Source organism: Oncorhynchus mykiss, chromosome 24, assembly GCF_013265735.2.
Source record: "Oncorhynchus mykiss isolate Arlee chromosome 24, USDA_OmykA_1.1, whole genome shotgun sequence".
NCBI classification, from domain to species: Eukaryota; Metazoa; Chordata; class Actinopteri; order Salmoniformes; family Salmonidae; genus Oncorhynchus; species Oncorhynchus mykiss.
In genome coordinates this window covers 5,429,574-5,455,569 of record NC_048588.1, presented here as the reverse complement: position 1 = coordinate 5,455,569, position 25,996 = coordinate 5,429,574, and the positions used below count along the sequence as shown (strand labels likewise).

The following is a 25,996-nucleotide window of genomic DNA, read 5'->3' as shown; positions in this document are numbered from 1 at the left end:
CATAATTTGCCTATGTTCATTAGATTTTCAATCACGATGACGACTAGTTTTGTGGTAGTAGGCTATGATTAACTACTTCGTCGCCGGACACATTTTCCCCAAGGCTGTTACCAGAATCACCCCAGACTTTTTCCTCGTTGGTTTCTATGCGTGACACCCGCTCTCTGTTTTTTTTGTAGAACATCTGTCTTTAATATAATTTCCAGTCTTTACATTCATTTTCCAACAGTTATAGGCTGTCTCTCTAAGGGGGGAGAATACATTTATTTATATATATTTCCTTAGGCTGTAGACGCAAATATGCTCATGTGCGTTATGACAACGTAAAAACACTTGATATGAATCCAGGTAGGTAAAATACTTTAGTACGATCTTACTGCAACAAACAACATTATCCAGTAATCAGTCTAGACTTCAAACGCAGGGTTTTTCAGGATATGGTTTAGTTTCTATTTGTGATATCATGTAGGCTGAATTAGGTTATGTGACTTCTTCCATCTGTGTTACCGGTAGCCCAAGTATAAACAGGCAATGTGATTACTCGTCCCTCAATAGCAGGAAACTCTTGGATAACGAAAATATGTTTCTGTTTCTGCTATTTAACCAATAATGAAACCCTTGGGTCTATCTCTTGCCTGACATAGCAATTTTCACACACGTGAGAAACGCATCTGAATTTGTGTGGCTAAATACTGAAGTCACGAGGCATTAACTCAGCAGCTATCCACCTTCCAACAACAATAAAGCAAGAATGTGCAAGAATGGCCAGATTTCAAAGGGAGGAGTAACCAACTCTTTGTCTTGATTAGTGGACTATATTCAGAGAGTATTTTGTACATTAGTTGTGCTATATTTGCTTATGTAAATAGTGTCAAGTTGAAGTAGTGGAGAGGGTTTAAAATCTATCCAGTCAAAATCGATCCAGTGACAGTGTCCCATGGATCGACTGGGCCATGTTGATTTGATCTACAGTTCTTAGAGGTATCTCTATTTGTCCTTTGGGTTTGTCATCACACAGTTCATAAGTCTGACAAGGCAGTGTGACAGAAAGTCATATATTTACTTTGAAATGATTACACTTGGATGGGCTTTGAGCTCTGTCAGTTGAGTCAATTGATTGCAAAACTACCTAATGGCAGAAGGGGCACTATTTCAGTGTTCGAGGAAACTGCTCATTTTACTTGAACCCTGTCACACCCTAAAATGCTTACATAATGACTTCAGCACCGCTTTTGCTGGATAAGGATCCACACTTAGGAGTGTTTTTGCATTATCTGGTTGTGTCCTAAGCTTTAACGCCTCTATTTATCTCACTATTAAGGTCGTATTATGGAGACAACGTGAGGGGAAATGGGTGCAGAGACTGGCCTTACATGATGTGTAGTAACTGCTGTATACATATTGCAGTAAGCCAACTCCTCATGGTCTATATAGCCAAGGGTTGGATGTGAAACGGGAACACAAACTTGTCCCTCCCTCCCTCCCAAGACATATTGTGTCAGTTTCCCACCATAGTGGTCACAGTGTACCTTTTCACTTTATGCCATTATCCCAACAGCAGTGGGACTCGTCCACCAGGGGCCCTGAAAAGCTCAGGTTTCATCAGTCGCAGGCAGCGTAATAACTCCCGGGCCACAGGAGCATGCAAGGCAGGCATGCCTACTCATGTCCAGTTAAAAATAACCCCAGGCTTCCACTACCTTGTCAAATTTGGTTGGAAATTCTATTTTAAAAATGCTTAATGAGAAAAGGAAAATATTTCACCCCTTCCTCTCTCCCTTTCCTTTTTATTTCTATTTTGTTTCCCAATCCACCGGTTTGGTTTCTCAAGCTGTGCAGTTGGTGTGCATTTTCTCCAAGTTTCTTTTCTGGCACCGGTCCTGAGAGTATGGAAAGTCGCTCCTAGTGAGTTGTGGAGGGGCGCGGCATACTTGCTCATACACACGTGCTCACACAAATATACATACTAGCTAAGCCCTAAGGGATATTCTATGGTGAGCAACGATGTGCAATACGCCAAGCTTTCCATTCGAGCTTTCCTGTCTTGGCAAAGGTGCCGTTTGTAGACTTACAGGCATACCAATAGGCATGTTTAGGCAGGAACCCCCTTATGAACACTCATGCTGACATATGTGCATGGGGTGGGGTGGCTGTTGTATGAATTAGGGACATTTTCACAAAAACTTATGGTGAAAAATCTGACAGTGCCTTCATAAAGTATACACACTCCTTGACATTTTCCACATTTTGTTGTGTTACAGCCTGAATTTAAAATGGATTCAATTGAGATTTTGTGTCCCTGGCCTACAAAAGCCGTTAATGTCCAAGTGGAATTATGTTTTTAGAAATGTTTACAAATAATAATAAAAAACTATTATCAATAAATATTCAAACTCTTTGTTATGGCAAGCCTAAATATGTTCAGGAGAAAAAAAATGTGATTAACAAGTCACATAATTAATTGCATGGACTCACTCTGTGTGCAATAATAGTGTTTAACATGATTTTTGAATGACTCTCTGTACTGCACACAGAATTATCTGTCGAGCAGTGAATTTCAAACACAGATTCAACCTCCAAGACCAGTGAGGTTTTCCAATGATTCGCAAAGAAGGGCACCTATGGGTAGATGGGTAAAAAAAGCAGATGTTGAATATCCCTTTGAGAATTGGTAAAGTAATTCATTTTTACTTTGGATAGTGTATCAATTCACCCAGTCACTACAAAGATACAGGCGTCTTTCCTAACTCAGTTGCCGGAGAGGAAGGAAACCATGCGGCCAAAGGTGACTTTAAAACAGTTAGAGTTTAATGGCAGTGACAGGAGAAAACTGCTGATGGATCAACAACATTCTAGTTACTCCACAATTACTAACCTAAATGAAAGAGTGAAAAGAAGGAAGCGTGTGCAGACTACAAATATTCCAAAACATGAATCCTATTTGCAATAAGAAGGCACTATCCAACACAACACATCACTGAGTACCACTCTTCATAATTTCAAGCATGGTGCGTGTATTCCGTTTATTTTTATCCCCCCAAACAGCAAGCATCGGCAATTACTAAGGATTTTTTTTTTTTTGGGGGGGGGGGGGGGGGGTGAAAAATAAACGGAATAGAGCTAAGCACAGGCAAAATCCTAGAGGAAAACCTGGTTCAGTCTCCTTTCCAACAAACACTGGGAGACAAATTCACCTTTCAGCAGGACAATAACCTAAAACACAAGGACAAATATACACTGGAGTTGCTTACCAAGACGACATTGAATGTTCCTAGTTGTGGCCTAGTTACTAGTGGCCTAGTTACTGTTTTAACTTAAATCGTCTTGAAAATGGGGGGGAATAGGTGGGGGGGGGGGGGGGGGGGGGGACATCTAACCCTCTTTCTTTCTACATGTCCTTGTTTTGTATGTCGTGTTTTGTATTATTTGTTTTGCACCCAGAACTCTGGGTCTTGTTGTTCCTGTATGCTCTTTTATGTTTAGATAAGAATTGACACACCTGTCTTGTGTGTGTTTAATAAAAAATATTTGAAACAGAAATACAGGGGCTCTTATTTCTTCAAGAGTTGTTTCTGTGTTCTTATCCTTTGTTTGTAATCAGTGCGTCTTTGTGAAATAGGTGTACTGCATATGAGCACTTGTGCTGTATAGTAGGCCTAAGTTCTTTACAGTAGCTACATATTGCTCTGCATTGATTGTAATGTTTGTGTGATAGACATTTTCCTCTATTGCCTTTTGTTTTACCAATATTATTATTTTTCTGTCAAACTCACCTTTGAACCTTTGGTACACAGACTTTTCCAGGTACTGTATGTCTGATTTTGTAGAATGACCTCAGCAAGTCAAGGCGGTAGTTTATTGTTGAGGTCCTCAGAGAGATTGCATTTGTGCCACTTTGTTTTCACTTGGGTGGTGTAGTTTTTACACTTCCCTCCGAAACACATTTTGGCAGTGTGAAATATTCCCAGAAGAACAAACGTGGTCTTATATATGGAATACCACCCCTCGTCTTTCACACACTGGCTCTGTGAGTTGATGCTGTACTCCCCTCTATTTACCCAACCCCACTTAAACACAGCACTGTCTACTGTACCTGGAAAACCTGACTGGATGCCAGTATACATAGGCTACCGTACCCTGTTTCCCTGTAACAGAAAATGGGCTATCAATGAACATCAAAACCGAGACACGTAACCCACTTGCTTTGTGCCAGTTGAAACGTGGACGCTTGTTTGTCAATCCAAGCGTGAAACCGTATTCCTTAATGTTTGCATGCACCGGTCACTGAATATCGTGGCCAAGCGCACAGTGACAACACCCCGCAGTGCCAGTGACGCTGGGCTTCATTGTCCATCTTTATCTAGGTCAAATTTCTGATGCATTATTTTCACACTGAGCAGAGGTTGGAGATAAGATCAGTAGCCTGTCGGGGAATGAATGCAGTGGAATATTTTTCCCAGGGAATGTACACAAGGTTCAAGAATGCGTGGAGAACCTGATAGTCTTGGAAGAATCCAGCATGTGAATTACAGATTTTGTTATGTATTACTTGTAACTCAGTGCGGCATTTCCCTTCTCAATACAGTCCATACACATATCACTGCTTTACAGGTGCGATATCATCACACAACATGTAGCTACATTTTGACTACATGTGTGATATCCCATGTAGTGACATTCTATGATAATATTCACAATTGGTGGATGGTGCCATCTCAGATTTGACCATTTGTGGTGGAGGGGGTAATAAAAAAGAATACTGGAAACTGTCTTGTGAGGTGGGTAGGTGTTGCTAAACGCAGTGCTAGCCTATTCTTGTTAATAATATGGCTGATCCTAGGTCCGAATGGCCAGCCGCCGTGGGAATGATTGAACCAACCCCTCACAGGCACTCTTGATATGGCAGTCAAAGCTGAGTGCAGAATCTGCCAGTCCTGAGCTAGATATGAAGTACTACTCACTCTGCAGAAGCACAGCTCTCATAGTCTCTCTCTCTCTCGCGCTCTCTCTCTCTTGTGCTCTCTCTCTCTCTCTCTTTCTCTCGCTCTCTCGCTCTCTCTCTCTCGCTCTCTCTCGCTCTCTCTCTCGCTCTCTCTCGCTCTCTCTCGCTCTCTCTCGCTCTCTCTCTCTCTCGCGCGCGCGCTCTCTCTCTCTTGTGCTCTCTCTCTCATGCTCTCTCTCTCTCAGTTAAAAGTAGGGAACAGTGTTGTCAGTGAACCATTTAGCTCTGTCCAGGGTGGGGACGCCTTGTGACAAAAGGGTCAGACACTGCCAGAAGACAGTTTTTTTTTTGTCCATGTGAAATAGTTACCGTATGTTCTGCAAAGCTTTTGTATTTTTGACATGTATCTATTCATAATATGCATTAGGCTTTCAAGTCTAATACTGTATATGTGAGATCTCGTTAGGCTATGGCCAAGCGCACACACTCCCTTTTCTGAATTTTCACTCATAGCGGTGTTCAAGGTCAGGTGCCGTACCGCTAGATGACGACTGTGCAGTTGTGGACCGACTGTTCAGTAAAACTATGACTCAGCCTCACACCCTTTTTGAGGTGTTTTCCCACCAGCTTCGGGACCTCACAGTTGACAGGAACGACCCCTGAACTTTTTGACACTGTCTACCTGTTACGTGACTGTCATGTGATTTTCTCTCTCTGTCTGGCTTGCCAGTAATGAGGGGTCATACACAACCTCTCGTCCTTTACTGTAGTGGACTGTACGGCATATTAGGTTGGGGAGTCTTCAGTTGATTCTGTCTGACTACTGATGACTTCTTTATACGGACGCAGTAAAACCGATGCGTTGTCAGTGGCAAAGAACAAAATCAATGCAAAGAATAGCAATAGTAAGACCTCTATGTCATCCATGGTCACACCTGTGGAAATAATACATTTCCTCAAGATGAGGTTTCAAACGTCATGACCAGTATTGTTCAGTTTCAGTAATATCAATGGAGTTCCAGTGTTGGATTGGTTTTCATGTGGATATTTTACAGGCTTGAAGTCCTGAGTACTTTGTGGATTACCACATACTGTATAGCAGATACTAATCCCTATGGGCCGTGCTTATTTGAACGCCCCTCTGTAATTTAGCGGCATGTCAACACCCCTCCTGGTCTCTGTATTACTTTCCCTCTTTCTCTCTCTCTCTCTCATTGGCGCTCTCTTTTCAAACCTTCTGAAAGTCTCTCCCTGGTTCCTCAGTAATATGAGAATCTGAAGTTGTAATATGCTTTCTCATTTTTTCCCCCTTCCCCATCCCCCCTATTTGCCTCTCCCTCGCTCCCTATCATATTTCTACATTCTTCCCCCACTCAAGGATGTGGGGCCAGCGTAGCCTAGCAGGAGGTTGAGGGGCGGGAGAGACGGGAAGCAGAAGTAGGAAAATGAAACAAAACGTCCTGTGCTCTCTGACAGTGGTTCCGCAACAGCAGACTTTTTTCTTTCGCTGGTCTAGTGGAGATAAAAGAAAGCACATAAGAGCGATTGGGAAACCAAGGGAGGCAGCTTCCCCTAAATGTTTCATAACACCATCAGTGCCTGTAAATACTGTAGAGGGAAACACAGGCATGTGAACTCAAATGAGACCGGCAATATAATAAGGGGAATGGAGTGTGTTCCAAAACCTTTGATTGCTATGGGAGGATAGCATTATTTTATGAAAGATGGAAGAGGTAATGAAACATTGTCAGACTGGAAGGGAAGGAAAGTTTTTTAAAAAAGGGCAAGAAATGGTTAGAAGGAGAGGGGGATGGAGGGAGGGAGGGAGTGGGCGTGGGAGTCTGCCGTGCGTCACGCCAGGGCTGATGTGCAGGCGCTATCTCTGCACCATACCGCCTATCAACATTCCCCACTCCACTGATAACAGGCCCTACTTCTCTCTCTCCTCCCTCTCTCTCTCTCCAAACTCTATTGAAAACAGCCTCTCTCTCTCTCTCTCTCTCTCTCTCTCTCTGTCCAAACTCTATTGAAAACAGCCTCTCTCTCTCTCTCTCTCTCTCTCTGTCCAAACTCTATTGAAAACAGTCTCTCTCTCTCTCTCTCTCTCTCTCCCTCTCTATGTCTCTCTCTCTCTCTCTCTCTCTCTCCTTCTCTATGTCTCTCTCTCTCTATATGTCTCTCTCTCTCTCTCTCTCTCCCAACTCCATTGAAAACAGACTCTCTCTCTCTCTCTCTCTCATTTTTATATTTTTATATTTCAGTCAGTTAAGATCAAATTCTTATTTACAATAACGGCCTACCCCGGCCAAGCCTGGACGACGCTGGGCCAATTGTGCGCCGCCCTGTGGGACTCCCAATCACGGCCAGATGTGATACGGCCTGGATTCAAACCAGAGACTGTAGCGATACCTCTTGCACTGAGACGCAGTGCCTTAGACCACTGGCAATAGTATTTCCCTCTAGGGTAGGCAAAATTCGCAGCGTAAAGTTTGACGTATGAGGAGAGAGTTTCAGTGATTTGTGCTGCCGTCCTGTGGGTGTCATGTTGAATAATAACTGACACTCTAGTGCCTGACTCAGGCCATTCAAATCAAATCAAATCCAGATTTATTTATACAGCACATTTAAGACATGGGATGCAATGCAATGTGCTTTGCAGGGGGAAAAAAGCACAAAAAAACAAGGAAAATAAACGCTGAAATATTTACGACACAACAAACACAAGATAAAAAAACGAAACAATGACAAACAGCAGCCAAAGGAAAAGTATGTTTTATATACTTTTAGTAGAAAAGTATGTTTTAGTAAAAATATGTTTTAATATCTTTTTTTTATATTTGGCCACAGTTTCGGCCCCCCTCAGGTTCTTTGGCAGGCTATTCCAGATGCTGGGGGCATAATCTCTTGGTCCAAGGCTTTGGGATAAAGGGAAAGATGGTTAAAAGGTCAGTGCCAGAGGACCTGAGAGACCTACTTGGTACATAAATTCAAAGCATGTCTGACATGTATTGGGGTGCACAATCGTGGATTGATTTAAGAACCAATAGCATAAACTTAAAATGAATTCTAAAACTCACAGTCAGCCGGTGCAGAGACCTTAAAACAGGTGCAATGTGTGCTCTCCGTCTGGTCTTGGTCAGCCATGTCTAATTGGAGAAATGTGGAAATATAATAAATGATCATAACAACAATAATCAGAACAGCAGTAGTACATACAAATGGTGGTGTGGACACGTTGTGTGGACACGTTCCATGCCATACAGTGCATTTGGAAAGTATTCAGACCCTTTGACTTTTTCCACATTTTGTTACGTTACAGCCTTATTCTAAAATGGATTAAATTGTTTTTTTCCACTCTACCATAAAGGTCTAATTGGTGGAGTGATGCAGAGATGGTTGTCCTACTGGAAGGTTCTCCCATCTCCACAGAATAACTCTGGAGCTCTGTCAGAGTGACCATGAAGATCTTGGTCTCCTCTCTGACCAAGGCCCTTCTCCCCCGATTCACCAGTTTGGCCGGGCGGCCAGCTATAGGAAGAGTATTGGTGGTTCCAGACTTTTTCCATTTAAGAATGACTGTATTCTTGGGGACCTTCAATGCTGCAGAATTTTTTTGGTACCCTTCCCCAGATCTGTTCCTTCACACAATCCTGTATCAAAACTCTACGTACAATTCCTTCAACCTCCTGGGTTGGTTTTTGCTCTGACATGCACTGTCAACTGTGGGACTGTCAGATCTCCCCAAGGAGATGTGGGTGTGGAGTCAGGCACAGGAGAAACGAGTTCAAAAGAAAAGGGCGTTTCATTTAACTAGCTCAAAAAAACAAACAGGAAGACCGGACTACAGCAATAGCCACGAACACCCCCACTCAGACACAGTCTAGGGAAAAACACCTGTAAAACATGAGCTAATAAAAACGAAACCCAAACTCACTGACAGTTCAAACGAAAACAATCCCGCACAAAACCCCAAAGGAAATGTCGAATTAAATACCCCCCCCCCCCCTAATTAACCAAAAGGAAACCAGGTGAAACACAAAACAGACATAACCAAAAGAAAAGGAAAAAGGATCGGTGGCAGCTAGTAGACCGGCGACGACGACCGCCGAGCGCCGCCCGAACAGGGCGAGGAGCAACCTGCGGTGGAAGTCGTGACAGGGACCTTGTCAAATAGACAGGTGTGTGCGTTTCCAAATCATGTCCAAACAATTGAATTTACCACAGGTTGACTCCAATCAAGTTGAAGAAACATCTCAAGGATGATCAATGGAAACAAAGAGCTGAATTTCGAGTCTCATAGAAAATGGTCAGAATACTTATTTTTATTTATGTTTTATACATTTTCTATACATATTCTAAAAACCTGTTTTCACTGTTTTCATTATGAGGTATTGTGTGTCAATTGATTTTTTTTTAATAAGGCTGTAAAATAACACAATGTGGAAAAAGTCAAGGGTTCTGAATACTTTCCGAATGTACTGTAACTTCCCCATACTTTTCTGAAAGGTCATGTCTGCTGAACATTTCTCTGTAGTCACATTTCAATCCGCAAATAGTTTAGATAATACCTTCAAATTTAAGTACAGGGGAAACGCAAACCTTGTTGGTGTATCCCTTTCACCAATCAGATCTTTAGCCAATGTGTCTCCCTATGAATGTTCTCTCATATAAAAGTAGGCCAAAGGTACCGTGCAACACCTTTCTGATATCTCACACACCGCTTTGTATGTCTCCTAGGAGCGTATGTGTGTTACCCCTATTCCTGCCTGTGTAGTTCCTCTGTCTGCTGAAGGAGGCTTCTCCATTCTGCCGTGCTCTCACGTATGCTCTGTATTTGCCACCATGGCACTATTGACACTCAAAGCAGAAAGAAGTGCAAGGCTAAGCAATAACAGCAAATGAGTGCACATGTACGTGCACACATGCACCCATGGACACACACACACACACACACACACACACACACACACACACACAGTCCCTCAGACTTTCAAAGGGAACCTTGTGAGGAGGGTGAAAACATTTAGGTCATGTTCATGCTTTGCAAATCACCAAATAATTGTTTAAAACAAACTGTTTTGCAAAATTGGTCTACAGTAGTCTCAACAGCAATCTCTGGGGTAGCACCATTGTGTTGCTGGAGGACAGTTAGTTTCTGACCTCCTCTGGGTATATTGGTTTTCACCCTCTTCCATAGACTTACACAGTAATTATGACAACTTCCGGAGGACATCCTCCAACCTATCATAGCTCTTGCAGTGTGAACTGAAATGTTGTCCACCCAATCAAAGAATCAGATAATTAATCAAGTACTGAATGCTTAAGCTACAGATAGCTAGCACTGCGGTGCATGAAATGTGGCGAGTCGTTGACTCAAAGTGAGAGAAAGACAATAGTTGAACAGTTCTGAAGAAATGTATTTCTTAAAAAATTAAGAAGCCCGAGAGAGAGTGAGAGTGAGAGTGAGAGAGTGAGAGTGAGAGAGAGAGAGAGCTATCTATATCTCTCTATAAATATACAGTGCCTTCGGAAAGTGTTTTTTAAACTCAGCAATCTACACACAATACCCCATAATGACAAAGCAAAAAAGCGTTTTTTAAAACATTTCTTTTGCAAAAAAAAACAAAAAACAACGGAAATACCTTATTTACATAAGTAATCAAAACCTTTGCTATGAGACTCGAAATTGAGCTCAGATGCATCCTGTTTCCATTGATCATCCTTGATGTTAACTTGAATTAAATCCATTGGACATGATTTGGCTAGGCACACACGTCTATTTAAGGTCTCAATGTTGACAGTGCATGCCAGAGCAAAAAACAAGCCATGAGGTCGAAGGAATTGTCCATAGAGCTCCATGACAGGATTGTGTCGAGGCACAGATCAGGGGAAGGGTACCAAAAATTTCTGCAACATTGAAGGTCCCCAAGAACACAGTGGCCTCCATTCTTAAATGGAAGAAGTTTGGAAACACCAAGACTCTTCCTAGAGCTGGCCGCTTGGCCAAACTGAGAAATTGGGGGAGAAGGGCCTTGGTCAGGGAGGTGACCAAGAACCTGATGGTCACTCTAACAGAGTTCTAGAATTCCTCTGTGGAGATGGGAGAATCTTACAGAAGGACAACCATCTCTGAAGCACTACGTCAATCAGGCCTTTATGGTAGAGTGGCCAGACGGAAGCCACTCCTCAGTAAGAGGCACATGACAGCCCGCTTGGAGTTTGCCAAAAGGCACCCATGGACTCTCAGACCATGAGAAACAAGATTCTCTCGTCTGATGAAACCAAGATTGAACTATTTTGCCTGAATACCATACATCACGTCTGGAGGAAACCTGGCACCATCCCTACTGTGAAGCATGGTGGAGGCAGCATCATGCTGTGGGGATGTTTTCAGTGGCAGGGACCTGGAGACTAGTCAGGATTGAGGTAAAGATACCAGAGCAAAGTATAGAGAGATCTTTGATGAAAACCTGTTACAGAGCGCTCAGGACCTCAGACTGGGGCGAAGGTTCAACATTCCAACAGGACAATGGCCCAAAGCACACAGCCAAGACAACGCAGGAGTGGCTTCAGGACAAGTCTCTGAATGTCCTTGAGTGGCCCAGCCAGAGCTAGAACTTGAACCCAATGGAGCATCTCTGGAGACACCTGAAACTAGTTTTCCCCATCCAACCTGACAGAGCTTGAGAGGATCTGCAGAGAAGAATGGGAGAAACTCCCCAAATACAGGTGTGCCAAGCTTGTAGAATCATACCCAAGAAGAGGTATAATCGCTTCCATAGGTGCTTCAACAAAGTACTTAGTAAAGGGTCTGCTTATGTGAATGTCATATTTCCGTGAATTAGTCTCCATAGGTGCTTCAACAAAGTACTTAGTAAAGGGTCTGAATACTTATGTGAATGTCATATTTTCTAAACCTGTTTCTGAATTGTCATTATGGGGTATTGTGTGTGGATTGATGAGGGAAAGAAATCTATTTAATCAGTTTTAGAAGAAGGCTGTAACCTAACAACATTTAGAAAGTCAAGGGGTCTAAGTACTTTCTGAAGGCACTGTGTGTATATATATATATATATATATATATAATATATATATATATATATATATATATATATATATATATATATATATATATATATATATATATATATATATATATATATATATATATTTACCTAGCTAGTGAATGCAGCTAGCTAGTTTAGCCTACTCAAACACCTGGCTCAAACAGAGAAGGATGCTATGTTAGCTAGCTGGCTATGACTATCCAACACTGGAACTCTTCAAAGTCAAGGTAAGCTTTTGGTTTTATATATTAGTTGATAGCCACTGGGGCCCTCTGGTGTAACTGCTAAACTGCATGCTGTTCACTGTACTGCATTGATTGTAGCTGGTTTATTAACTTGTTAGTTCTAGTAGATAGCTATGTTGACTATGACATTAGCTGACATTGAGGTATGCTGTGTGTAGTGGTTAACGGTTATGTTATGAAGGTTTGGCTTGGAAAGGTTTTGTCACCTGGTCACAGACAGTGCTTGTATTGTGCACTGAAGTCCACAAGCAACAAAGGGAAAAGGGGAGAGGAGGAGAGCACCAGTGGTGTAAAGTACTTAAGTAAACATACTTTAAAGTACTACTTAAGTAGTTTTATGGGTATCTGTAGTTTACTATTTCTATTTTTGACTAGTTTTACTTCACTATATTCATACAGATTTTTTAAAACCTTTTACTCCATACATTTTCCTTGACACTCAAAAGTACTCATTACATTTTGATTGTTTAGCAGGACTGTAAAATCCTCCAATTCATTCACTTATCAATAAAACATGCCTGGTCATCCCTACTGCCTCAGATCTGGTGGAGTGTGCCCATGGCTATCCATAAATAAAAATAAAACATATAAAAGGGTGCCTTCCGTTTTGCTTAATATAAGGAATTTGAAAGGATTTATATACTTTGATACTAAAGAATATTTTAGCAATTACATTTACTTTTGATACTTAAGTACATTTAAGACTTATATAATATATATTTTACTGGGTGACTTTCACTTTCTATTAAGCCATCTTTACTTTTACTCAAGTATGACAATTGAATACTTTTTCTACCACTGGAAAGCGTGTAGATGCGAGAAGGAATCATACAACGAGCAAATGATCATACTGTTTGTATGTGGCTGCTATGAAAGTGAACTGTGATTGCGGTGATCAGGGGTACATTCATTCCGCCAATTCTGTTGAAAAACTTTTCTTAAAACGGAAGAAGACGGAATTAAATGGGGATAAGCATACCTGAATTTGTCCAATAAAAACTCTTGTTTGCAACTGTTGGACTAATGATTACACCCTAGATCAGCAAGATGCAGGCAACAGTGTGCAAGGCGTTATTGAATGTATTACTGTCTGGATAACATTTTCTCTCGACCAGTATAGCAACCTCATGATGGGTATAGGGAAATTTGAGCGTCATGTAGTAAACTAAACCTATTGATGTTACATTGATCTGGGTGAATGGAATATGAATGACAGTCATCCAATATGCTGTAATAGAAATAAGGCCATGCTCATTTAAAAAATACTGTCCTCCATCTTAAACGGCGCTGACCGCCTCTGGTATGTACTGATAGAAAAACTCAAATCTGACACAATTACTTTTATAACTGAGACATTTACATTCAGCTGACATTGTCCCTCTCTTGCAATTCCCTAATTTAAGAACAGGTTATTTTTCAGGGGCAGCAATCAATTCAGAATCTAAACCTATCCGATTCCATGCATAAACATTTCCCTTCTTCGAAACTTGGATACAGTCCACTCCTCTTATCCATCTACCAATGACTTCTACTCCCAGTGCCCATGGACACTAGAGTTTATCCATGATTGTGAAGTGCAAATATTGCTCTGTAAAATACACTCTACCCTCAAAGGTCATAGCCTTGGGTTTATGTCAGGCCTGGTGTGAGTTCAGATTCAAGGGCTTCTACATCAAAGCAGGGCACCGGTGTGTTTTCAGCACTACATCAAACCCCTTACTGAATATGCCTCTTTTTTTTAAAAGGGGAGGGTTAATCTGAGCAATAATCCACACATCAAACGTCCCGGGCCACGTGAGAGAGACCCAAAATCCTGGGATTATTTCTGATGAAATCCTCCTTAAGAAGGTAAACCTCACAAGTCAGCCCGATTGTTTTGGCTGTGCTTGGGTTGTACGTAGTTCTGTGAGAGTGACATCTCCTGAACCCAAACCAAAACTCAGGCCTGCCGGAGTCCAAACCTTGGCAAGCCAAGCCATCCGAGTAGAACGCTATAGAGAGGTCCGGAAAAGGGACATATGTAATCAACTCTATCTGGGATAAGATTGTATTACACTTGAGTCAGTTCTACGTTATCAGAGAAGTTAATGTCATGGCACGCATGGAAGAAATGCGTCGGACCGCTCTGGAGGCTTTAGTTTTGAGCTGCTCTTAAAGTTTGTGAGGATTTAAAAGGGGAGTTATCAGGGTCAGGAAGGGTAATAAGCAAGAAGCCAAAGAGCATCGGAGTAATGCTGTGACGCAGGCTGCGGTTGTGTTAATGGGTGATATCTGCACAGTTAATCCATGTGTTTGAACAGGCCAATCTCTGTTGTTTTGGATGGCAAACAACAGTACTAGAATTGAGTAGCTCTGACAACCTGTTCACATCAGTTCTTCTCAATGTGAGTACATCTGACTTTTTCAGATAGGGTACTGGAAAATGTCTGTTTGGCCCTTTGATGTGGTGTAAATGATCTTCCACCTACGCATATTTTCTGAATTGTTACAAAGTCTAAAACTTTCTTTGTCTTGGTATGTAGGTCATATCTTTCAACAGTGAGCTTAAAAATGCCCAGGTTGAAATGTGTGGATCACAGACTTTTTCAACTCGCCCTTCACACCACACGGCATTGTACCATCTGACATACAAAGGAATCTCTTTTTTTAAGTGACAACTTCATGAGGTGTAATTATTTCAATTAGATGAGCAATGCATTTCATCTTTTGATCAAAACCTTACTTGACTTTCAATATAGCATGATTATGTAATCTGCGTGTGAGGTTTTATGTCTTTGTATCCGTCGTTGAAAACGGGAGTATGGAAACATCTAGAAGGAATATTGAGGTGTGTCGTCCATTGAGCAAAAACCACATGCCAACATTATTACATTTTCCATTTGAATCATTTAACCGACTCTCTTATCCAGAACGACTTACAGTTCATCTTAAGATAGCCAGATGGGACAACCACATATCACAGTCATAGTAAGTACATTTTTCCTCAAATGAGCAAATTAGCAAAGTCGATGGTGATACGGGGAAACAAATCCCCTAAGAAAAGTTAGGGTTTCATGTTTTCGGTAAGATTGGCAGGAACTCTGCTGTCCTAGCTTCAGGGGGAAGTTGGTTCCACCATTGAGGTGGGCAAAGAGACCAGAGGTGACAGAACGGAGTACTTGGGTTGGGGTGTAGGGTTTGAGCATAGCTTTAAGGTAAGTTGTAGATGCGAGCTTCGGCTGGAAGCCAGTGGAGTGTGTGGAGGAGCGGGGTGACATGGGAAAACTTGGGAAGGTTGAACAACAGGTGGGCTGCAGCGTTCTGGATACATTGCATGGGATTGAAGGCACAAGTGGGGAGCCCAGCCAATAGTGAGTCGCAGTAGTCCAGATGGGAGATGACAAGTGCCTGGATTAGGACCTGCACCTCTTCCTGTGTGAGGTAGGGTCGAGTCACTGCTTTTATATTTGCAGAGAATGACAGGGTGTTGCCACGGTTCTTTGCACTCTGGGAGGGGGACTCCGTGGAGTTGTCATCCGTGATAGAGAGGTCATGGAGCGGGCTGGCTTTCCCCGGGAGGAAGAGCAGCTCTGTCTTGTCGAGGTTGAGCTTGAGGTGGTGGGCCAACATCCAAGCTGAGATATTTGCCAGGCACGCAGAGATGCGTGTCGCAACCTGGGTGTCAGAAGGAGGGAAGGAGAAAAGTAGTTGAGTGTCATCTGAATAACAATGATAGGAGAGACCATGTAAGGATATGATGGAGGAAATATATTTTATGATGTCACATAGCAGGTGCAACCTGTTTCTGTTGGCAGCAAGCAGGAAGTCACACAGTTGGCAGAGAGAGGGAGAGAGAGAGAGAGAGGGGGAGAGAGAGAGAGAGAGAAAGAAAAAGAGTATGGATGTTTCTTGCTGTTTGGCTGTCTTCACTCTTCTTTAACCAGTTTTAGAGAAAACAGATGAGCCTCTAATATCCCTAGCTAGATGAGTCGAGCCGTGAGGTTACATGTCACGTTGTCTATTTTGTACATTTAATGAGCTGTAAGAAAAGTGAAAAGGTCTGATAATTCAAATCATGATGCATTGAAAGTGGTATGTGTGCTGAGTTAGCTAATTTGCAGGGTAATTTAGGTTAGAAATGGTTTCTGACATCTTCTCAGTTTTATACTGGTCTGGTACAAATTCTTTGGGAATTATTGAGAGAAAATATATACTAAACAATCTTAGCAATGACGTGTCACTATAAACATTTGTATACTGAAGACTTGGGCCAACTAGGGAAGTGACTCATGATATACTTTGAGGTCAACCAAAAACCATTTTTTTGGGCAAGTGAGAATTTCCTTTGAAAAGAAATGCCTTGCATTTTGTCCACTTATCAGGTCTCCTTGGTTTTGGCTGGCAAGAGAGATAGATAGAGGCTTCTCCTTTCCTTTCCTCTCTCCTCGTCTCTCAGTGGGGCCCGTTCGGGGGCTTAGTCACTTGGGTGTGAATCAGAGGCCACATTTGCACCGAACAAAGTGACTCACCCTGCTGCCTTAAGTCATAGGAATGCACGCAATGCAGGCTGCAAGATGGCCGCCTCTGGGCTGGCTGCATATGGACTCTAGCTGAGAGAGAGGTTTAGGTTTGACTCCCTCACTGCCAGAGAATTCCCCCCCTCTGCCCTTCTCTTTATCCCCCTTCAGTCACACTGATTTGGTACACCGTTTTAAACAGGTTGATTAATGTCTTCAGAACCAGATAGCTTTGACTGATGCTTATGTTTAACCCAGAATTCCCTGCATAGTTTTGAGGTTGATAATAACCTGCATATGAACAAATGACAAATGTTTGGCTTTTTTTAGTCACCCATGTCATGCTTTTTTAACAACCTATTTACCTCTTAATGTTATGACAGTAAAACCCTATTTGTATGCCCATATACACTACCATTCAACATTTTGGGGTAACTTAGAATTGTCCTTGTTTTTGAAAGAAAAGCACAACGCTGTGTACTACTCCCTTCACAGAACAGCCCAAACTGGCTCTAACCAGAAGAGAAAGAGGACTGGGAGGCCCCGGTGTACATCTGAACAAGAGGACAAGTACATTAGAGTGTCTAGTTTGAGAAACAGACTTCTCACAAGTCCTCAACTGGCAGCTTCATTTAATAGTACCAGCAAAGCACCAGTCTCAACATCAGCAGTGAAGAGGTGACTCCGGGATGCTGGCCTTCTAGGCAGAATTCCTCTGTCCAGTGTCTGTGTTCTTTTGCCCATATTCATCTTTTCTTTTCATTGTCCAGTCTGAGATATGGCTTTTTCTTTGCAACTCTGCCTAGATGGCCAGCATCCCGGAGTCCCCTTAGGTGTAATTATGTACCTTCAGTCATCAGGCGAATGCTTAACAATATTTTATCACTTTCTGTTAAGATCATCAAGCCTTTCATACTGAGAGAGCTTTCATGAGAGGTTCAAGCCCCTCTTAAAAGGGAGGAAGGGGTCTGGGGAATGTTCAGACTTTTCTTGGAGTATCCTTTTCCGTATGAAATGCAGTCCAGGCTTTCCCACATGTTTTTCATTTCCTTCCTTGTTTTTTCTTCTCTGCCCGTCATCTGGAAGCCCTTCTCATTTGTTAGTGAAATATAGCTGAGCGGTGTTAGTCACAGGCCCAGTTGGAGCAACTGGAGACTCTGGGAGACGTCGCGCAGTGGGTCCTGTCAAACAATCGCCAGATGTTGGGAGAGGAGGCGGACCAAGACCCTAGGCTTGGGCCTACCATATGGAGGGGTGTGGTAGTGGACTAAATGTTGTGCGTTTAGCCTACTGGGGGTGTATGATAATGGGCTTGGGCCTGGGCCTATAAAGGCTTGGGCCTGGGCCTATGGAGGGGTGAGGTAGTAATGGAGGGAATGATTCAGTCTTACTCTGCTCCAATTTATGTAATTAGTCATTAGGGTTACGGAAGTGAAATAAAATGGTGTATTATTACATTCTTAGCTAATTTTAACAAAGTGGTTTCAACAAGGGGCACTCTACTGTCAGACTGTCACAAAGTTTAGTCACACCTAATGTATGTCTGCTGAATGAAATAATCTGCTGAACAAATTGTGTGGTTACCGACTTTGCATACATGATTTATATTTTAAATGTGTATTTATACATTTCTATTAGAAATGTGCTGTCTTTGAAACCTTCCCACATGTAACAGAACATTCCTGGTTTCTATTATGTTTGTAAAGTCAGCATTTGTAGTCAGCAAAAAAAAACAATGAAAGTTTTCCATCCCCCAGAGACCATATCACAATTCCTTCAGCTCATTCCTCTGGCTGAAAGCTCAGGGCATGTGTTGAAAACGTCTCCAGGGAGATGCCTTTCAAACGATGCTGTTCGGCTCCGCACCCACGCTATCCTCAGCTCTTATCATGAAGAACTATGAAGAGCCTAGGACTAAAGCAAAACATCTGTAGTCCTAGATCGGTGAGGAGGAAGGTGAGAGCTGCATTCTTGCCCTGTGGAGGTGACGTCCATTGGAGGAGAGATCTGCTGCTTGATTGGTTGCTTTTCTTTTCAATCAAGCTGCCAAGAGCATAAAACAGCCAGCGTGGCCAAGAGTACCTCCACAGGTTTCTAAGAATTCTGACAATTCCAAGAAAGAGTGATTAACACACTTGCTGTAACACCGCTCACTAATTACCCTCTTAACGAGAAATATTTTGTGATTCTAAACCTTAGGTTCCCACAGTCTAAAAAATGACTGGCAGCTTAAAATCAAGGGGGCGGGTGATCTCTTTTCAACCTGACCTTGTTTCTTCACAAGTTCACCACTTTGTTTCCACTGGATGTACATTAGAAGCTTTACTGGCAAAAACATCCAGAAACATACCACTGCTAACGCTAACTCAGTCTGCCAATGTTCTGGCATTGACGGGTGTGACTGTAATGTTTGATTTGAACCGGTAAATGTGAAACTTTTGACATCTTTTGATTTATTACGTCATTTACAAGTGGACTTTTCAGCCTGTGTTCTTTTTATGCTCATATTGTGGAAGAACCCAAAGCTTGCATGACCAGTGTTTGTGACAAAACTTAACCCCCCCACCCCCCCTCCCCCCCTCCTATAACTACTTGTTGTTGCTATCTACTGACTCACTGCTGTAAATCAGGTTGTCTGCCATTCCTTCGCTGTGTTGTCACGGTATTGCTTATTCTGCCTATCAACAGTGCTTCTTTGTCAAATGGGCACTTGAGACAGAAGGAAGTTATTTAAAAGAATAACACCCCACAAAGCGTGCTCTCATTCACAGCATCTGAGCATTTTCATTGTTTTGATTGTCTGCCATGTTGTCACTAACATTAAGTCAATCCGTGTGTCTTCTTTTGTTCCCTCACAGATGAATCCATCTGCAGCACCTAAACCACAGTGAAACAGAGTCACATGAGGTGGAATGAGCAACGAGTGAACACGGAGGCCTAGTCATAAGCTACAATGACTCAGGCCTAGAGGACCCAATTTACCCACCCGCTAGCTCTGAGACAAATACTCATTCTTCTCTACATTCACAACTATTTCTGCACATAACTTCACATTCTGAGAACTTGGTTTACCACTTCTCGAAAGTGCCATGAGTTGTGTCGTGGAGTATAAGAATATGGACCAAGAACGAATCTTGATTTTGATTAGGATACAGGTTCATACCGTTCCCACACGTGAAAAGTGAGAACAAGGCCTAGAGTAAGATTATGAGTAAGATTTTGGTACAGAGCCAATATTGGGCCCTTTTCAGCTCTTAAAGGGAAAAAAATAACCCTTGTGGTCAACCAAACTACAAATATTTGCCCGGCGCGGTTTGCTGTAGTCATCACAATTCTTTGGTGGCAAATGTAGTTGATTTTTCCTTTAAGGTTCTAGATTAAAAAACATTTGAAAGAGTGCACCACATATCATGTCATCACAAAGCTGATTAGTGGAACAAGGGCCAGTGTGACAGAAGTTTGCTGTAGTCATCACAATTCTTTGGTGGGAAATTAAGCCTTGTTTTTTCCATTTGCTATTGACGATAAGACACACATCTTTATCTCATCCTCAAATATGATAGATAACATTTCCATAACACAATGAAATAGGACCAACCTGAGTAAACCTGAGGAGCAATTGGTTAATACAACACAGAGCAGGCACCTGATTGGTAGATTTATAAGTAGCGTCATAAATAATGACATCATACGATATCATCTGATTGGTGGAACAATGGCCCGTGTGAGTCCCTGGTTTACAGCCTTACCCCTAGGCGTGTGTTGTGCCATGAGACAGTACTGATTTATGGAGCTGTCTTTGATTGGGCAAGTCTCTGAGCTGGTGAAACAGGTTATACTGTCCCACAGCAGGGACAGAACACATCACAGTTTTACCTGGAAGTCCGGGTGGGGCACTGGTAGGGACGAGGCCCCACATGACACAAAATCCACAGGACAACAATGAATTGCCTGTCAAAATGTGATATACAATCTAGAGTACTCAACCTAAGAATGATGAAACCTTGCAGATTACTACATTGTTCCAATGGAAAAGTTCACAAATTTGCGGAATGTCGTTTTTTATGTCATGTGTCACAATTCACTGTCCCTCAACAATAGTGGGAGAAGCATTCCTTGTCATACTATTTTCAAATATTGAACTCTGTGACTGAGTTAAAATAGCCGTCAAGACCTAGCACACTCTTTTGAACCACTCACACATTTCAGGTCAGGATAGTGAATGGTGGGGTTGAAGCAGAGGCTTCATGCAGGTAATAACACACAGACACAGACACACACAGACAAACACGCACGAGCACAAACAACTGACCTTTACGCCGGCAATGTTTTCTCTCAGTAACAAAAAAAAATATGAATCCATTAAATAATTATGTCAGCATTACTACCATTCCTGGAAAGAATGAATCTACGTATACTCCAGTGACTTGCATTTTGAAGCCAACCTGTTCACATGAATTCTTGCCTCAAGGCCCCTTTACATAAGGCAACAAATGATTACATGGAAATGTTGAATAGTAAGGTCAAGTGGACTAAGTGACTAAAGTTCTGCCTTTTTGCTGGGTGACCGTGGTTTATTCCATGTCTCTGTCTGTTGTCTATTCAGAGAACCCGCACCCTATTTTAAATAGATTGTCCCATCCAGTCACTGATATTTAGAAAACTGGAAAGACAAGCTTAGCTTACTGTAAATCTTGCATTCCCAGCCCGAAATACGGTGTATATAAATAATGGTAAAATATTTGTAAGGTATATACACTGAGTATACAAAACACGCTCTTTCCATGACATAGACTGACCAGATGAATCCAGGAGGAAGCTATTGATGTCACTTGTTCAATTCACTTTAATCAGAGTAGGTGAAAGAGAGGAAACAGGTTAAAGAAGGATTTTTAAGCCTTGAGACAAATAAGACATGGATTGCGTATGTGTGCCATTCAGGGGGTGAATGGGCAACACAAAAGATTGCCTTTGAAAAAGAGTGCCTTTGAACGATTTATGGTAGTAGGTGCCAGGCACACCGATTTGTGTCAAGAACTTCCACGCTGCTGGGTTTTCCACGCTCAACAGTTTCCCGTGTGTATCAAAAAATGGTCCACACCACCCAATGGACATCCAGCCAACTTGACGCAACTGTGGGAACCATTGGAGTCAACATGGGCCAGCATCCCTGTGTAATGCTTTCGACACCTTGTAAGGTCCATGCCCCGACATATTGAGGCTGTTCTGAGGGCAAAATGGGGGGGGGGGGGTGCAACTCAATATTAGGAAGGTGTTCCTAACGTTTGGTATACTCAGTATATGTCAGACACAATACAAAAGGGGACGTACTAAACATTTGAGTGTGCACTAGCTAGTGCTAGGTTACAATGTTGACTGCCATTAGAAAGTTTCAGTCGACTTGTTTCACTTAACCTGCTCTGCGGGCCACATGTCTTAACTACGTGTCCGACTCTCTGTCTCTCGCTTTCCCTCTGCCTCTCACCCATACACACACGTACAACCTCACACATACTCATAGACGACCGTTCATACTTTGTAGCTTTAAAGATTGAGCCGTTACCTCATGAAAAGCCTTCTCTGTGAAGTGTTTGTTTGCAACGTAATGTAGGTGAGGGAAGAGCAGAGGCGGCTCTGCAGGTTGTTCAAGGAGTGGTTTGTGGTGTAAGTCTCCCACAGCTGTGAGCTACTAGGGTGTTGTTCACCATTCACCAACCAAACCTCCTCACAAGCCTTATTTCCCACCCTTCGGGGACAAACATTGTCCAACATTTCTTCTGACTCTGTTTTCCCAGGCCTTTGGCCAAGTGTTTGCAGAGTGAGTTTGTGTTTCTGCCTGTTAGTAATAACAGCCCTCAGATTTCTAAATGTGGCCAGTATCACAGCTGGCTGAAAGGAGAGAGCTGTGGGCAGAGATTGTTGTAAGGGGGTGGGGATGGGGAGGTTTCTATACATGTAAGGTTGTGTCAGAGCCCTGGATGTTGTGCTTGTGTATGCTAAATACATACTACACAAGCAGGAGTAGATCTATAGTAGAAAGAAGAATAACACAGGAAAAGGTTCTCAGTGCAGTACCTGTTATAATAACACAACATAGCCAAAGGGGAAGCCATGCTAGTAATGATGCCGTACAGATTAACAAAGAGCAGACAAAGGAACTCAGTTAAATATCAATTGATCCTTATCAATGGTCATTTTTAGCTCATGCGTCGTATCAGTGAAGGAGATTTGCAGACTTTACCCTTCAACCATAAAACAATCTTAGGACCAGAGTAATGTTTTACCACAGAAGGAGGGAAAGACACTTCCTGAATGAAAGTTCTGTCTCAAAAAGGCGACATGGTTCTTTAGGCGTTTCCACCGACAAAATAATGTATAGATTGACGTAATTCAGAGACAATCAATATAGGCATTGCTAACGCTCACCTGATTTGACAATGTGCAGGTGGCTAGGTGTAAGCTTGCCAATGTTAACAAAAAAACCTATGGGACAAGTGACAGCTCATCGAAATACATTGTTTTACACCTCTGTAGTTCTAGGCCAGTTGCTGTGTGGGCAAGCTTATCTGCCATGTGTGCATATGAAGATACTACTCCTTCTACCAATAGGTCTGTGTCTTTTATGGCTTAAGCTGGTAGTGCAATTGATTTGTAACCCAAGTCAGTGGTTAATGTTTAGTAGCCCAGACAACCTCAGGCTGCCCTCATTCTAATGGACGTAGGACTCAATTTCTCACTTTATTGTACCTTTTATTAGGTCTGTACACTCTGCCCGCTGTACTGTAAAGGCTCTCTGACGTCAATGTCTGTGCTTGGCCTGAATACTGTTAGGCAAACAGCCTTTGGACTGTGTAGAGGAGGAACTGCACACTTCCTCTGTATTCTTGCGTTGTGGTTAGCCTGTGGTACTCCGTATTGTATTATAGTATAACGGCACTAAAACCTTTTTATGGCAGACTGAAATAATTCAGTGTTGATCGATCAGTCTTTTCTTTCATCCTAGACGCGGGGACCATCTAAAAATGGGAAATGTTCTCATTCATAATTGTGACGAACGTGACTGCTTAAACTTCAACTGAGCTTTGATTAAAGACGTATGCTGGCTACACAGTATCTAGACATGGCCACTATTTACACTGCGCTGGTCAAAGCTGGCCTGGGCCCGGGTGGAAACAGCACACCCTCATAGCGGTGCCTTTGTTTTTTCTTCTTCTTACCTCTACGTCATGGTGTCTCCATTCTCGCCTGTCGGTGTGAAGTGCACGTTACCAGCACAACCACAACATCCTGTCCATGCAGACTGCTGTTGACTGCTCGCGGAGCTGTGCAGAGGGGCGGCTGCTGATTTTAGGCATGCTAATAAGACGCGTGGGAGTGTTAACTGCATGCGAAATGAGAACAGAAAATGAGAACAGAAAAGTCCTTACACGCAGCATGGGTTTGACTCTATTTTGATGGTTTGATTTGGATCTCTTTTAGTCCCCCTTAAACGATGGTAATACCGGTATGTGAGTTTAGTAAGTAAAGGTGGTCCCTTTTTAGTGTCATAATGGCTGGCTTTGGCGAGTCAGCAAGCACCATTTGGGTCAGTATGAACATGGTTCATCTTTGCACTGGTTGAGCAAATGTTTTTCATCTGTCTGATCACTTCTGAGAACATGACTGTATCAGGTGCAGGGTGAAGGTCACATAGTGTGGGAAGTAGAGCAGGTTGCGAAAGCCTGTACACATGCATTGTTCATGCCTGGGTGACTGTACCAACCACAGTCTAACAGACCGTGTGTCTTAGAAACGGGAAAGTCAAAGTGCTTTCCCGCTCAGCATGTTCACACAACACAAACGTATGATCATCTGACCCTCACACCTATTCTTCTAGACTGATCTATAGGCTACACAGCAACCAAATCATTTCCCATATAATACATGTTCATTATCAAAGCTTTATCAAGGAATCAAACTCACTATCTATTGGATAATTGTTGTAGTTAACTTCTAACTGGTGACTCATTCCACGCAATACCATTTATATTTTAATGTTCAGGTGATACACTTCCCTATCACTGCAATTATAGCCTATATATGATTGCTATTAAGTGTGTCCCCTTTTCTAGTACATAGAAAGCACGAGGAATTAGTGGCTTTGTGTACGTATAGTTGGTCACTTGTCTGGATTGGCTCCTTACCTTTTTCCATAGCAACAGTTCTCATGACCCAGCAACTAGCCGCACACGCCTCAGAGGGACACCCAGCATCTGTAGTCTGAGGGACGGAAACATGTTATTGTTAGGCAAAGTCGCGGTCAGCTCGTGGCATTATATCCTCATTCCCTCTGCCCCTTCTCAAGAAGCAGCTCCCTCGGTTCCAGAATGTCATGCAATAGAAGATGTTACACATGTTTAATCAGCAAATAGTGGATGGTTAGTGGCAATGAATGTGTTCCAGAGGGTTGAGATGGAGTGAGGGGTGGTGTGGGTTGGTGGTGTAGGTTGACTTGCTCACTCTCAATGTCATTGCTTATGAACACAGGGGCTGAGTGAAGGAATTGGGTGGGTTGTGATCTGACGCATAGGGGGAGCCCTTTAGTCCAGTTGGGGTTAGATACTGCAGGGGCTTTTTCTGGTGTCGGGGGTGGAGGGTCATGTTGACCTAATCTCCGAGGAATGTCTTTCCTTCAAGGTCCGATTGTGCAAACTCAAGGACAGTGGGTGGACTATTGGCCTGACTGAGTGAAGTTCACCCAAATATCTGACTGTTTAAGTCAAAGACGAGGGCTTCAACAGATGACTGCAAGCTGTATTTATTTTGGCATTGGCTTCTGCAACCAAATAATCTCATTATGTATCTTTGTCTCAGAGGTCAAATAGCCCATTATGTATCAGAAAGGACATACACTACATGACCAAAAGTATGTGGACAGGTGTTCGTCGAACATCTCATTCCAAAATCATGGGCGTTAATTTGGAGTTGGTCCCCCCTTTGCTGCTACAACAGCCTGCACTCTTCTGGGAAGGTTTTCCACTAGATGTTGGTAAATTGCTGCGGATACTTGCTTCCATTCAGCCACAGGAGCATTAGTGAGGTCGGGCATTGGTGTTAGGCGATTAGGCCTGGCTCGCAGTTGGTGTTCCAATTCATCCCAAAGGTGTTCGATGGAGTTGAGATCAGGGCTCTGCGCAGGCCAGTCAAATTTTTCCACACAGATCTCGACAAACCATTTCATTTCGACAAACCACTTCCCTTTGTGCA

At 42.6% G+C, this 25,996-nt stretch overlaps 1 long non-coding RNA gene across 1 annotated transcript; it reads right to left on the bottom strand.

Annotated features, from left to right (window-relative positions):
• Positions 1 to 7,535: 7,535 nt before the first annotated feature.
• On the bottom strand, positions 7,536 to 24,111 carry LOC118944106. The gene is made up of 3 exons (XR_005039423.1): positions 23,968 to 24,111; positions 8,020 to 8,088; positions 7,536 to 7,857 (listed from the first exon to the last, which is right to left on the bottom strand). It is a non-coding gene; the product is annotated as an uncharacterized LOC118944106 (long non-coding RNA).
• Between the last annotated feature and the right edge of the window lie 1,885 nt (positions 24,112 to 25,996).